At 40.4% G+C, this 16,342-nt stretch overlaps 1 protein-coding gene across 13 annotated transcripts in view; it reads right to left on the reverse strand.

Moving 5' to 3' along the window:
- Window positions 1-6,352, reverse strand: part of mapta (microtubule-associated protein tau a) — a 33,023-nt gene extending 26,671 nt beyond the window's left edge. For all 13 annotated transcript variants that reach the window (XM_020046401.3, XM_020046399.3, XM_034292134.1 and 10 more), the window contains exon 1: window positions 6,250-6,352. The gene's annotated coding sequence lies outside the window, so the exon portion shown is untranslated. The remainder of the gene's footprint in view (window positions 1-6,249) is intronic.
- Window positions 6,353-16,342: the final 9,990 nt, after the last annotated feature.

The following is a 16,342-nucleotide window of genomic DNA, read 5'->3' on the forward strand; positions in this document are numbered from 1 at the left end:
ACTATTACCCCCAGTGCGGTAGAATTTCTTTAAAAGAGACTACCTGGATAAATAAAGGTTAAAAAACATTTATTCTCTGAATAATAAGCATTTGGACACTGTGTCTAAGAAACACCCACATTATCCGCCTAAGTGTTTAAATCTTTAGTTTGAAGTATTAGTAGTGAGGACATATTCACCAAAGCAAATGCCAAGATGAGCTACTCTTCTGTACCAATCTACTGTCTTTGGGCTACTTGGAATGAACAACAGCCCTCTGATGGGTGCCTAATGTCTGTCCTTCACTTTTTAAATTGGTCCTCATAGACAAATAAGAAGTCGTACCAAAGCAGGTCATAGTACCCATGAAATTAGAGAAGCAAGTTCTCTAGAGCATGGCAGATAATCAAAAATAATGTATAACAAAATAGTAATAATTTTTATCATATTAAAATGTCTGTGATGCTGTCATTTTCTGTGCCTGCCACATTCTCTACAACTAGGATATAAACATTCACTAATGAAGTTATAGTATTCTCAAGACACAACCTTCTGACAACACTCCCATTATAGATTTACAGAAGTCAAACAAGCAGATGGCTGCATGTCAGCCAAAGAAAACAAACTCTCTTGAGAAAGTTGGCGCTCCATGTCCGGGAGCTTTGAGGATTAGGAAAACTTACAAAGGCAAACTGAAGGTCGAAACAACTAGATCCCTGATAGGCAGCTTATCTATTTTATGTTATGCTTCTATACTTCAGTCATCTGATTGGCAACACAAACTTTTTCCCATGTTCCTTATCTGTCAGAAATAGTGCAAACAGGAAAGTGTAAATGCAATATAATCCTGCTTAATAATTCACTCATTACTGCTTCTCAACAGAAGACACTCCTAATAATTTACATTACAAAATATACACTTTTTTTAAAACCTCATAATAAACCCACAGATAATGATTACGAACACAAACAGCAGCACAAACTCTAGCAACACTGTATATGGACGTGGACATCAACTTCCCCACTTCAGCAAGGTTTTCTAATACAGTTGATGCCAATCAGGTCGGCATACCAGAAGGCTGACAATTTCCTGATCATCATAGAAAGGCTTATTCTCCTGGTTGTCTCATTACTCTAAACGTGTAATCTGATTAAGAAAATGTTCTGTTTGTAGGAAGTCACTGTAACTTGCACCAAAGAGCAAAGACATACACTGCTGACTTTCTAAGGTGTTGAAATGTCCTAATAATTCTAGACAATTCGGAAAACTAGGTGTTTCTATCGGCATAATCATAGTTTTTATGGAATTAAATCGTTGCTGACTAAATAGAACAAGGAGCTACGTTTGTGTTGGACTTTCATTAAAGCACAGAACAATTGGCTCTAACTTGCAGTTGGTCCCATGTGGACCGTGTGAAAATTAGATTTTGGCACTGACTCTGTTTCTAAAGCAAACCTAGTATAGATGGTGACAAAAGAGTATAATCAACAAAGATACTGACATAGCTCTGACAGAACCAAGATGTGCACAGAGATGTGACTTACAATATTACTTTAAATCAACCAAGCCTTCTTGACCCAGTATGAAACAAATTATTTAATGAGCCTGACGCTAAATCAGGCACTCTGAAATCTACTGATAGTATCCAATTCTATCTACTAGTTAATTGCATTCATCTGGTGTCCCAGGTCTAAATCTCTGCCTGAGTAGAGGGCTAGAATGAAAGCCAGCAGGAATTGTGGTCCTAAGGCCTGAAGTTGAGAATCATTGCTTTAAACGCCAAGGTTATGGTTAAATGGACTATTTGCGGAGAGTGTTTACTTTATCAAGCTAAGGATTATCCACAATGAAAATGTATCTTAAAACTGTTTATGCCAGAGAAAATAATTGTGCTTATCACAGCAGCAGTTGTACTGAATGAGTACATCATGTTAATCATGCCTTTTCAATGCCACATTTGGCAGAGAATAAGAAACAAACAGTACCAAATGATACAAAGCTGCACTGTACATGCTTAGAGACAGGGCACTGGCCTTCTAACTAGCCAGCTCAATGGATTGCTAGACTAAAAAACAAAAGGTTTGTATCCACAGGGATCTGATGCCATGGTGCCGTGTGAGCTAGCTGTAGCCAGTTCAGCTGTGAGCCAAGGATGTTGCCCTCACGCTTGACTGCCTCTATCTCTGACCTACTTTTTTAAATTCCTAGTCTCCATCCTCAGGCAGGAAGTAGTACCATAGAAACAACACCAAACTGCATCTTTAATGCAGGCCTAAACCTACCAAGTGGCTAACCACTGAAGTTGCATTTTTTGAGTCATTCTGCCGGAAGCTTCCGAAACAGCTTGAAGCCCTGCCTGAGTAATTAGTATGGCTCATTCGGCGTCGGATGGCAGCACGTCATCATTCACAAACACATGCTGTCTTCTTTTCACAGTGGTCAGATTTAGTTTTAAGGTTTTGGCCTTCAGACTGGGGGGGCAGGAATGTTAGTCTAGTGGTTTACAGCATCTGACCAATTATCCAAAGGTTTCTAGTTTGAATCCCCCTCCCGGCAAGGTGAGAAATCTGTTTTCTTTTATTTAACTGTAATGGATCCCATGGCCTTGATGTAAATGAAAGTATTCTCAGTCATACAAAGTAAAATAAGGTTATAGAAATACATTTTTAAATGAATAAAAATAATTCAGGTTAACATCACCAGTCAAAAGTTCGGACCAACTTACTCATTCATTCACCTACCCAATACTCATTTGAATGAGAGCGTTCAAACCTTTGAATGGTACTGTATATCCTCCCTATTAAATTCTGGAGTTGGAAGTTTATTTATTTGAATATATTTTTTATGCTTTTTGTTAACACCTGCCATGATCAAATTCCTTGTATGCCCATTCATAAGGACATGTGAGCAGAGGGGCTAAACAAAATTGCAAAAACAAAATGCTAAACTGAGTCTACTAGATGCTATAGGTAATAGCATCCATTAATTTACATTTATAAGAAGTATTAACATTTTCATTTGTCAGTAATTTTATTAAAGCTTACAATCTTTCTTACCTGGACAAATTCAATATATAGCGCACCCTGATACTGTTTTTGCACAGCCAGAATTATAATGGCCTTTGCAGATGCTGTGTGTTTCAATATGTACTCAGGGCCTGCTGCTAAATGATGATCCACCACACCCCCCACTGTCTGCCACTTTAAGGAAAACTAGTGGTGCAATGAGCCGACGTCTTCCATCAGCATGGTGCCAAATTACGATTGTAAAACAATGTCGTTCAAGTCCCCATGCTGTATTTTTAATTGTATTTCAAAATAATCACTTTTTCTTTAAGGAATGTTGCTGATTAAATAAGTTACATTATATTTATGTTTGCCCTGTGCCTCTTTGGGCCACGGACATGTTCTGTTTGATTGTGTGGTTGTTAGGGACAAATGTTAAGATGTATACATACACAGGCATGAACTGACTGATCAGATGGTCTAGAGCCCACCCCCTTGAATGAGAAACAGTCATTGGTCAATCATAATCAAACCAGCCTTGTGACATCATTCAGTGGGCTAAACCTACCATCCCACCCAAACAGGCTGAAATTCCAGGCATTTGTTTGAAACAGTTCTTACACAAAAAGTGCATTATCCTTTTCACCCCTTGGAAATATGAAGAATAAGACAAATTCACATTTTGACAAATCCATAATTCGCCTCCCTTTAACAAGGCAATGCAATTGTTTTAAAGAAAGTCCTCAAATGCTAAAATTGTCTACGGTAATTTAACCCTTTTGTCATTTAGCAGACACATGTATCCAGAGCATACGGAGCATTCCGGATAAGCGGAAGAAGATGGATGGATGGATGGACGTATCCAGAGCAATGTCAGCAAGGAGCACGTAGACATTCATACAATCTGTACTTGTCCCCTATGGGCATCAAACCCCCAACCCTAATGTTTCAAGTGCCTTGCTCTGCCAACCACATGGACCATATGGCCCCACCCCCCATACACACAGACACAAGAAGCACACCCCCAGCTAAGCTGTTAACTGATTAAGGAATGCGATACAATGCCTCAGTTGAAGATATGTTGCAACAAAAGTTTTGTTCAATGATTGCCTTTTGACCTCAAATGGCTAAAAAAAACAAGCTGGCTTTATTGTTTAGATTATTTGAATGTTGTCATCTGAAACACTTAAATGGATTCTGATCTAGGGGTCAGGTTAATTAAATGTAACACATGAAAAAGTAACTGTAAGAGTTGAATATCAAATTTCTAAGCTTGAAGAAGTCTTATATTGAAGATTTTTAACCATATTTATTAACATAATTTAATAAATTGTTAGTACATACATCTTCAGCAAACGTTTGGATGTCTGATTCTGCAGGGTGCAATTCTTTGTGACTTGCCTCTCCCAATGTCGGTATGACTGTTGTATTGTAAATGGTTTCCAATTGATTCAAATAATATCACTGTATCAACGTCTGTTAACTTTGTCATCATTGTAACAGGTTTCACCAGAAACATAAAAGCCCATCATTGGAACAGCCAGTCGGCTGCTTTCAATTTGTTTTGGTGCATTTCATACTGCTGTAGAAACTTGCAGCAAGCATATTCGAAAATCTCAAAACACTCCCGAAAATATTTAAGCTCGCCCATTAAAGAGACATTTTTATTGAATGGGGCGTATACTGTAGCATTTCATAGATATTGCAATGGCTTTCTTTGAGCCTACTGACCACGTGACGAATTTCAACGACCCGGTTCAATATAAACGTTATATATCAATTATTTGTTTTTTTTTAAATAGGTTATTTTTCTTTTTCGGCTTGTTCCGTGATTGCACTGCTGACGTTCCTTCTTACAGGATAGCAGAGGAAAGGTGTGTCCATTGGCTGAAATGGAGACTGGAATAGGTATACTGTGGGCTATTCCACTTATTTCAATTTCCAAACCAAGCCTCTGAATAAACCCACAAACAAATGTATTAAACTTGTCATCAATTGCCTTAATTATTTTGCTTCCAGAGGGTGGCTGACATAGGCTAAGGCTTACCATTGTCTAGACCTGAGTCAAGGCGAATATAATGCGATCAAGGATTTTGTGCGCGGCTAATTTTAATAGATTAGACCTTTGAATCGGATTATTGGGCTGCGTTAAAAAAGAAAAAGAAAGATGAAAAACAGTGCACCCGTGCAATGGCTGCATGTCTCACTCTCCTCCAGGTTTAACTGGTCGGCTAACGTATAGGGAGGGACGACATTGAATGCCATTAGCCTGCAATAATAACAGAAATGGGCTTGGCTTTTGTATTGAGTGCAAGCTGTATTCACACCACTTCTGTTCAGTCGCTCATTTAAAATAATGAGGCTAAATAAAAATAAATAAAACGAATTGTAGGTTTTAAACCTACCTTATTCGGATAACTACCTTATCCGAATAAACCTTTTTATAATATATTTTTTTTAAAAAGGGACACGTTGCCGTTGTTTACTTACAACGATGCAATATCGTGTCCGGTCGAATGTAAGTAATGCTGGAAAGATCCAGAATAACGGAGGAATGCCGCGCACAAACTCGCTGTTTGCCTACAAATCGGCTATAACCCACGCTTCCATGATTTTTAAATACTCGCTACAAACCAGAAACCAGAAAATACGTTAATCTGATGGTCAAAACGAGGTGTAGCCGGAATTCCATCAGACAATGTCGAACAACTGTAATCACATAATAATGAGATTATACATATTTGATAGACAATCCTTGTTAAAAAGGTACCCCGATAGAAATTCATCCGTATGTCGACGCGAAATGATTCATCCATGCAACGGACGACACTGCAATTGGTGATATAAGAATAGCCAATTATGTTAATTTCTTCAATTTGGCAACTAAAAATAAATGCATCTAAAAACATGTTTTTGAATTATTGCATGATGAGACAAATATAGGCCTGTCATTAATACGCATTTCTATACATTTGCATAGGCTATGCAAACAGGACATTTTACAATATTTACAATGTTACAAAATTACTGTTCCTTACAATACACACAATTTGTATACATTCTACCAGGGCCCAACCTCTTCCACCCCCTTGAAAAATATAAACTACAAGACAAATACCGATTGAAAATAACGACGGTGTTGCATACACGTTCATTTTAACGCGCATTGCAATTGTGTAAGCTTTATAGTACCAAATCAAACGATGTAATTACAGTGGAAAATCATATGATTTGAAAATCATATGATTTTCTAGGTTTACCTACCTGTGCGTAAACAGTGTTGTTGTCTCTACAGCTGTACAAGTCGCTCATAGAGCGCACAGTTCTGAATTGCAGTACTATGAGATGCCATAACGGGAGGGGGTCGCCAGAGAGCATCAGATTTGTGACGTGTCTTTCTGCCTGCCGGATTGCCTGTCCGGCAATAACTGTCCAAATATCTGAATTACTCCATTACATAAAATAATATTTACCAAATACATTCCATGGCCTATAGTAACCATAATTACTAGCATTACATGTTGTCAGGCCTTTTATTGAAAGTATATAATAGCCCCATTGAACACAAATGGAACTCTCTTCCCTCACTGTGGCATTTACTGTCACACCCAGTGCCAACTTTAACACAGACTCGAGAAATCAGTCAGCATTTAAAAAAAAAAAAACAAGCAGGGGATTTACAGAAAGTCTGAAACCTCATTTGAATGCTGAAGCAATATATCTTGGCTAATATAAAAACATTAGCCACCCTCCACCGGTCTTTCCTTCTCTCACTCCTCCTCTATCTTTTGATCTCTCCTTTTTGTTTGTGCACTTTTCACTATCTTTCTTCCCCTGTCCTTCAATGTTCCCCCTGTCCCTCAATGTTTCCCCTGTCCCTCAATGTTTCCCCAGTCCCTCAATGTTTCCCCTGTCCCCCAATGTTTCCCCTGTCCCTCAATGTTTCCCCTGTCCCCCAATGTTTCCCCGTCCCTCAATGTTTCCCCTGTCCCTCAATGTTTCCCCTGTCCCTCAATGTTTCCCCGTCCCTCAATGTTTCCCCTGTCCCTCAATGTTTCCCCTGTCCCTCAATGTTTCCCCGTCCCCCAATGTGTCCCCTGTCCCCCAATGTTTCCCCGTCCCTCAATGTTTCCCCTCAATGTTTCCCCTGTCCCTAAATGTTTCCCCTGTCCCTCAATGTTTCCCCGTCCTTCAATGTTTCCCCGTCCCTCAATGTTTCCCCGTCCCTCAATGTTTCCCCGTCCCTCAATGTTTCCCCGTCTATCAATGTTTCCCCTGTCCCTCAATGTTTCCCCTGTCCCCCAATGTTTCCCCTGTCCCTCAATGTTTCCCCGTCCCTCAATGTTTCCCCGTCCCTCAATGTTTCCCCTGTCCCCCAATGTTTCCCTGTCCCTCAATGTTTCCCCTGTCCCTCAATGTTTCCCCGTCTCTCAATGTTTCCCCGTCCCTCAATGTTTCCCCTGTCCCTCAATGTTTCCCCGTCCCTCAATGTTTCCCCGTCCCTCAATGTTTCCCCGTCTATCAATGTTTCCCCTGTCCCCCAATGTTTCCCCTGTCCCTCAATGTTTCCCCGTCCCTCAATGTTTCCCCGTCCCTCAATGTTTCCCCTGTCCCCCAATGTTTCCCCGTCCCTCAATGTTTCCCCTGTCCCCCAATGTTTCCCCGTCCCTCAATGTTTCCCCTGTCCCCCAATGTTTCCCCGTCCCTCAATGTTTCCCCGTCTCTCAATGTTTCCCCGTCTCTCAATGTTTCCCCGTCCCTCAATGTTTCCCCGTCTCTCAATGTTTCCCCTGTCCCTCAATGTTTTCCCTCTCTACCAACATTTCTCTATTCAGTCTATCTCTATTATTCTCCTCGAACAACATCACCCAGTACTTTTATAGATAAATACGTTTCTATGGGTATGACTTTATTGTGTCTGCCAAGCTCCTTCTGTAACGTTTAATCAGGCTAGCCCTAATAACTGTTATTCTAAAGTCTGACTGGGTCAGTCTAGCTCTGTCTCCAGGAACCATAGTACCTGAAAACAATATGGCACTACCAGAATGAAGTTACTGCTAGATCAGTGGAGGGAAAACTATTTAGCCAAAGGGGTTTTTTCCCACCTTATTTTTGTTGATTTGCAGAACAGATCAGTGTGCTTATATACAGTGTCCTCAATCAGTATACAGTGAAAACTGAAAAGATGAATTGGTGAATGTACAGAATGTCACCTTTCAAATATGTCTGTTTCAACACATTTAAGTTTTACCAACAAAGAATAAAAGCATTTTTATAGTTCCATCCTCCCAATTTATGCAAGAATAGGTATTGGGAAAAATCTACTTACAGCAAATAAAAGAAGTATACACTCACCTAAAGGATTATTAGGAACACCATACTAATACTGTGTTTGACCCCCTTTCGCCTTCAGAACTGCCTTAATTCTACATGGCATTGATTCAACAAGGTGCTGAAAGCATTCTTTAGAAATGTTGGCCCATATTGATAGGATAGCATCTTGCAGTTGATGGAGATTTGTGGGATGCACATCCAGGGCATGAAGCTCCCGTTCCACCACATCCCAAAGATGCTCTATTGGGTTGAGCTCTGGTGACTGTGGGGGCCATTTCAGTACAGTGAACTCATTGTCATGTTCAATAAACCAATTTGAAATGATTCAAGCTTTGTGACATGGTGCATTATGCTGCTGGAAGTAGCCATCAGAGGATGGGTACATGGTTGTCATAAAGGGATGGACATGGTCAGAAACAATGCTCAGGTAGGCCGTGGCATTTAAACAATGCCCAATTGGCACTAGGGGGCCTAAAGTGTGCCAAGAAAACATCCCCCACACCATTACACCACCACCACCAGCTTGCACAGTGGTTACAAGGCATGATGGATCCATGTTCTCATTCTTTTTACGCCAAATTCTGACTCTACCATCTGAATGTCTCAACAGAAATCGAGACTCATCAGAACAGGCAACATTCTTCCAGTCTTCAACTGTCCAATTATGGTGAGTTTGTGCAAATTATAGACTCTTTTTCCTATTTGTAGTGGAGATGAGTGGTACCCGGTGGGGTCTTCTGCTGTAGTAGCCCATCCGCCTCAAGGTTATGCGTGTTGTGGCTTCACAAATGCTTTGCTGCATACCTCGGTTGTAACGAGTGGTTATTTCAGTCAAAGTTGCTCTTCTAACAGCTTGAATCAGTCGGCCCATTCGCCTCTGACCTCTAGCATCAACAAGGCATTTTCGCCCACAGGACTGCTGCATACTGGATGTTTTTCCCTTTTCACACCATTCTTTGTAAACCCTAGAAATGGTTGTGCGTGAAAATCCCAGTAACTGAGCAGATTGTGAAATACTCAGACCGGCCCGTCTGGCACCAACAACCATGCCACGCTCAAAATTGCTTAAATCACCTTTCTTTCCCATTCTGACATTCAGTTTGGAGTTCAGGAGATTGTCTTGACCAGGACCACACCCCTAAATGCATTGAAGCAACTGCCATGTGATTGGTTGATTAGATAATTGCATTAATGAGAAATTGAACAGGTGTTCCTAATAATCCTTTAGGTGAGTGTAAAAGCAAGTAGTCAGTTGAAAATCCCTTGTATGCAGTAACAGCAGTGAGTCTGCAATGACATGACCAAACTCTTGCTATCATCTTTTAACATGCTTTGCCAAGTCCTTTGTTCCTGACTTCTCGTCTTCAGCAAGTGAAATGCATAGTCAATCGGACAACCCTGCTTCTCAGGAAATACTTTCATTTGCAACTATTTTGTAAAGCGCGATTGCATTTAGCATGAACATATATCGGTGCAATTATGTTTGCTATCTACATATCCCCAGTGCTACTGGTCCTTAATGACTTGCTATTATGTTGCTCCTTAATGTTTTACTATTATGTTGGTCCCTAACGTAATCGATTCAAAATGAAAAACAACATGTTACGAAATAACATTAACAGATAATGGTTAAGGTTAACTTAGGGTTAAGATTAGGCATGAAAGTACTGGTATTTGTGTTCAGAATAATGTTAGGGTACGGTTAAGGTTAGGCATCACAGTACTGAGATCAGTGTTAGGGTGAAGGTTAAGGGTAACGTTACAAAAACAGAAAACACCTGTCTAAACAACACAATTTCCAAACAGAAAAATGCCTAGCAACTTGCTGGAATCAAACACGCAACTATCGGACTGAAAGTCTGTTGTTGAACCACCTGCCCACCATCTCAACACCATCACTACAAGACTCTAGCAAAAAGCCACTCCATTTCACTTTATTTAACTGTTAATATTTTCATAACTGCCCCTGGCGGTCGGTTTCAAATGGCAATTCAATGGCACTTCGCATACGTTGACACTGAACGTAATAGCACTGCTGATATGTTCATACTGAACATAATTGCATTTTCCAAAATAGTTACATATGTATGTAATCCCTGTGATGCTGCGTTGCAATACGATTTGTATCAGGAGAGTGCCTTGACCAGTCAAACATTTTCCACTTTTTCCCCCTAACGAACTCTTTGGTTGTGTTGGCAGTGTGTTTTTGTTCATTGTCCTGATGCATTGTGAAGCAGCCCAACGAGTCCAATGGCATGTTCTTCAGCATTGGTAGCCAAGATTCTTCTGTACACTTATAAATTGATTCTGCCAATTACAAAACAACTGGGACCCAAATGTCCCAAAACCTATGCTCACATAAAATGGGTTTTTATTCTTTGTTGGTGAAACATACACGATCAGCCATAACATTATGACCACTGACAGGTGAAGTGAATAACACTGATAATCCTGTTATCATGGCATCTGTCAGTGGGTGGGATGTATTAGGTAGCAAGTGAACATTCTGTCCTCAAAGTTGATGTGTTAGAAGCAGGAAAAATGGGCAAGTGTCAGGATCTGAGCGACTTTGGGGCAGAGGGCTAAATTGGGATGCTAGACAACTGGGGCAGAGCATCTCTAAAACGGCAGCCCTTGTGGGGTGTTCCCGGTCTGCTGTGGTCAGTACCTATCAAGGGGTCCAAGGATGAAAAAGCAGTGAACCAGCGACAGGGTCAAGGGCGGCCAAGGCTCATTAATGCACATAGGGAGTGAAGGCTGGCCCGTGGGGTCCGATCCAACAGACTAACTACTGTAGCTCAGATTGTTAAAGAGGTTAATGCTGGTACTGATAAAAATGTGTCAGAACACACAATGCATTACAGTTTGTTATGTATGGGGCTGTGTAGCTGCAGACCAGTTAGGGTGCCCATGCTGCCCCCTGTCCACTGCCGAAAGCGCCTACAATGGGCATGTGACCATCAGAACTGGACCACAGAGCAATGAAAGAAGGTGGCCTAGTCTGATGAATCCCGTTTTCTTTTACATCTCGTGGATGGCCGGGTGCGCATGCGTCGATTACCCGGAGAACACATGGCACCAAGATGCATTATGGGATGAAAGTAAGCTGGCGGAGGCAGCGTGATGCTTTGGGCAATGTTCTGCTGGGAAAGCTTGGGTCCTGTCATTCATGTGGATGTTACTTTGACATGTATAACCTTCCTAAGCATTGTTGCAGACCATGTGTACCCTTTCATGACAACGGTATTCCCCGATGGCATTGGCCTCTTTTAGTAAGATAATGTGTCCTGCCACAAAGCAAAAACAGTTGAGGAATGGTTTGAGGTAAAACAACAATGAGTTCAAGGTGTTGACTTGGCCTCCAAATTCCCCAGATCTCAATCCAATCCAGCATCTGTGGGATGTGCTGAACAAACAAGTCCGATCCATGGAGGCCCCACCTCACAACTTACAGGAATTAAAGGATCTGCTGCTAACGTCTTGGTGCCAGATACCACAGCACACCTTCAGAGGTCTAGTGGAGTCCATGTCTCGATGGGTCAGGACTGTTGTGGCGGCAAAAGTGCGACCTACACAATATTAGACAGGTGGTAATAATATTATGGCTGATCGGTGTATGTTTTGAAACGAACAGAAATAATATATTACATTCTGTAATTTTGCCTTCTCTTTATTGATTACTTAACATCAGTGATAGAATAACATGATCCCTTATGGATGTACCGGGTGTGTGAAAGACGATAGCCCAGGCTTAATAGCCTGATAACAAACCCAATATGAATAGTTTAAAATAGCCCAGGTCAACATTGCTACCAGTTCTTCCCCAAAAAATAAAGTGTACCATCTGGTTTGAATTGGTTTAGTTTAATTAAACTAGTGACTGGTAGGTCAGGACAATGCAAGAAGTAGCTGTTACTTCGGATTAAGCAAGTTAGTACAAAAGATAATCATGTTTTATATTTTATTTATATTCTATTTATCATCTTGTTATTGTATTTTCCTATGTGTATTGAGTGTACAGCCAAAATAGATAGGGGATGAGAAATCTGAACCTAGATCTGCATCTTTGCAGATACTTCACATTGGAGTGGGCCATTTCCATTTTGGCATTAAATTCAAAGTATACTATAATTTAACAACCAACTTATTGTAATTGACAGTAAAAGTGAAACAAATTCATGACATTATATGGTCTGACATACCCTGGCTTTCAGCCAAATGGCATTTAGTCTTCCAGCAAGGGCTTATTAATGCTTTACAATAGAACTATAAGAAATATTGTTTTACTGGGTTTCTTAACATTTTATATAGACTAATTCTTATTCAGTACATTGTTTTATAAGATGCATTATTGGACACTTAATACTTATCAATCTATATTTTTAACTCTATTCACTATTCACAATCATTTTTGATTTGTGTAAACCTTCCAGTCTTAGGGTAATTTATGTTGTTATATATAATATGTTTCACACCATTTGCCTTACTACAGACTGATCTGACCATCATAGCAGGTTTGGTCATAGAATGGCTAGTTCTTTAATATCCTTGTCTTTCAGTGTATCCAGAGGCAATGGTACAATATTGGAGTCTACCAATAGGTGGCACCCATGCTTTACAGCAAAGATATCTCATTCCAAGGCCGAGTAGGTTTTTGGTCCTACGTTATGATTGATTGGTTAGAATGATTAGTTAGAAACTATCCTCATCTAGTTGTTCTTGGTCATGGTTGGATCCAGGTAATTTAAAATCTAAATAACCAGCAGAAAACAGGCCCTGTGTGGAATTAGTTTTACAGTGACTTTGGAAGATTGGTCATTTAAAATATTACAAAAATATAAATAGCATTCACTTTAGATTAGTACAAAAAGACATCTCATTATTAGCAAAGAGATTATAAATATTGGAGTAATAAGATAAAAATGGTAAACACAATTTATTAAGGCCCTACATATGGATGAAAAGAAAGCTTTACAATAAAGACCTATTTAAAAATTCCATTATTTAACTGTCATCCTCAATCAAGACAGGGATCTATCAGTGACTACCTACATTTTGATCACTTCTCCATGTGCAAACATGTATGGAAAATGTGGTTCACATCAAAATGGTAGCAGTCTAGATTACAATTCAATTAATTCAGAACAACTAAGTTGTTATTTTTTGTCAGCACCATTACTCAGCTGTTGACACAATGGCACAACGAGTGCGTTATTGCCTTAAGTCCTGCTAACTTATTCAGTTATAGAACATATAGACTACAATGCATTTTCACATTTTGGATTTTACCACATATGTCCTAATTTTTCGCTTGTAGTGTTGAATCATCATCCAGTCAGTTCTTTTTCTGAGAATTTTTTGGCCTTGTAGTTGCATGCACGGGCCATACTGCAGTCACTTGACACAGCAAAATGAAAGCTTCAAAACGTCCCCACTTTAAATTAAACAATCATGTCTTATCATTGAGGTCCATGAAAGCATGTCAATGCAAAAACACTTAGCTATTTCCACTATTACGATCATAAATGTGCATCACTCAAACTGTTAACTTACGGCTTTCCCTTAGTTACAGAACTAATTAATAAATCGACGCACTCCTAATCCCATGTAGACACCTACACATCCAAAATGAAAAGAGCCCGGTTATTTTTCTAGTACTTCACTGTTTAATCTGTATTTCAGAATGTGTAGCTACCCACACGGAAGTATTGGCCTCTTTTAGTAGGATAATGTGCCCTCCCACAAAGCCAAAATGGTTGAGAAACGGTTTGAGGAACACAACAATGAGTTCAAGGTGTTGACCTGGCCTCCAAATTCCCCAGATCTCAATCCAATCCAGCTTCTGTGGGATGTGCTGGACAAACATGTCCGATCCACGGAGGCGCCACCTCACAACTTACAGGAACTAAAGGATCTGCTGCTAACGTCTTGGTGCCAGATACCACAGCACACCTTCAGCGGTCCAGTGGAGTCCATGCCTCGATGGGTCAGGGCTGTTTTGGCGGCAAAAGTGCGACCTACACAATATTAGACAGGTGGTAATAATGTTATGGCTGATCACTGTATGTTTTGAAACGAACAGAAACAATAGATTCCATTCTGTAATTTTGCCTCCTCTTTATTGATTACTTAACATGAGTGATAGAATAACATGATCCCTTATGGATGTACCGGGTGTGGTTATTTTTGTAGTACTTCACCGTTTAATCTGTATTTCAGAATGTGTAGCTACCCACACGGAAGTATTATATATTGAAATATATTTAGAAAACATAGATTTTTAATATGTGCCTATATTTTTTTTAAACAGGAGTGTTCAATTTGCTGTGGTCTCCTAATTTTAACCCTTCTGTTCCCCACTCAAAACCTTCCTTTTCAACTTTTTTGGAAAGGAAAGAAAAAGGTGCAATGGTCTCTTAAATTTTTCTGGAGCTGTATTTTCATACATGGGGAAAACAAGAATTTGGTACACTGCCAATTTTGCAGATTTTCCCACTTACAAAGCATGTATCTGTATCATGATCACATTGTATCATTTTTAAGTAATTCATTTGCAATTTATCGCATTTTATTGCATGACATAAATATTTGATAGATCAGAAAAGCAGAACTTGGTACAGAAACCTTTGTTTGCAATTACAGAGATCATACGCTTCCTGTAGTTCTTGACCAGGTTTGCACACACTGCAGCATTTTGGCCCACTTCTCCATACAGACCTTCTCCAGATCCTTCAGGTTTCGGGGCTGTCACTGGGCAATACAGACTTTCAGCTCCCTCCAATGATTTTCTATTGGGTTCAGGTCTGAATACTGGCTAGGCCACTCCAGGACCTTGAGATGCTTTTTACGGAGCCACTCCTTAGTTGCCCTGGCTGTGTGTTTCGGGTTGTTGTCATGCTTGAAAACCCAGCCGTTGGCCATCTTCAATGCTCTTACTGAGGGAAGGAGGTTGTTGGCCAAGATCTCGTAGTACATGGCCCCATCCATCCTCCCCTCAATACGGTGCACTCATCCTGTTCCCTTTGCAGAAAAGCATCCCCAAAGAATGATGTTTCCACCTCCATGCTTCACGATTGGGATGGTGTTCTTGGGGTTGTACTCATCCTTCTTCTTCCTCCAAACATGGTGAGTGGAGTTTAAACCCAAAAAGCTAAATTTTTGTCTCATCATCCAGATGGTCATTGGCAAACTTCAGACGGGCTTGGACATGCGCTTGGCTTGAGCAGGGGAGCCTTGCGTGCGCTGCAGGATTTTAATCCATGACGGCATAGTATGTTACTAATGGTTTTCTTCGAGACTGGGATCCTAGCTCTCTTCAGGTCATTGACCAGGTCCTGCCGTGTAGTTCTGGGCTGATCCCTCACCTTCCTCATGATCATTGATGCCCCACGAGGTAATACCTTGCATGGATCCCCAGACCGAGGGAGATTGACCATCATCTTGAACTTCTTCCATTTTCTAATAATTGCGGCAACAGTTTTTGCCTTCTCAATAAGCTGCTTGCCTATTGTCCTGTAGCCCATCCCAGCCTTATGCAGGTCTACAATTTTATCCCTGATGTCCTTACACAGCTCTCTGGTCTTGGCCATTGTGGAGAGGTTGGAGTCTGTTCTCCCCACTGTATAAAAAGATATCCAAAGCCTTGCATATACCAGTCAGTACTGTTCAATTAACTTATTAAGAAGTGGAACATTTAGGGATCTCTTGATACCAAGCCAAGGTCAGGTAGACCAAGAAAGGTTTCAGCCAAAACTGCCAGAGAAATTGTTTGGGATACAAAGAAGAAAACACAGGTAACTCAGGGAGACATACAGGCTGCACTGGAAAAAGACAGTATGGTTGTTTGAAGGAGCAGAATACAAAGATATTGAACAAAAATGAGCTGCATGGTTGAGTTGCCAGAAAGAAGCCTTTACTGCACCAATGCCACAAAAAAGCCTGGTTACAATATGCCTGACAACACATTGACACGCCTCACAGCTTCTGGGACATTGTAATTTGGAGTGACGAGACCAAAATAGAG

Source organism: Esox lucius, chromosome 5, assembly GCF_011004845.1.
Source record: "Esox lucius isolate fEsoLuc1 chromosome 5, fEsoLuc1.pri, whole genome shotgun sequence".
Lineage (NCBI taxonomy): Eukaryota > Metazoa > Chordata > Actinopteri > Esociformes > Esocidae > Esox > Esox lucius.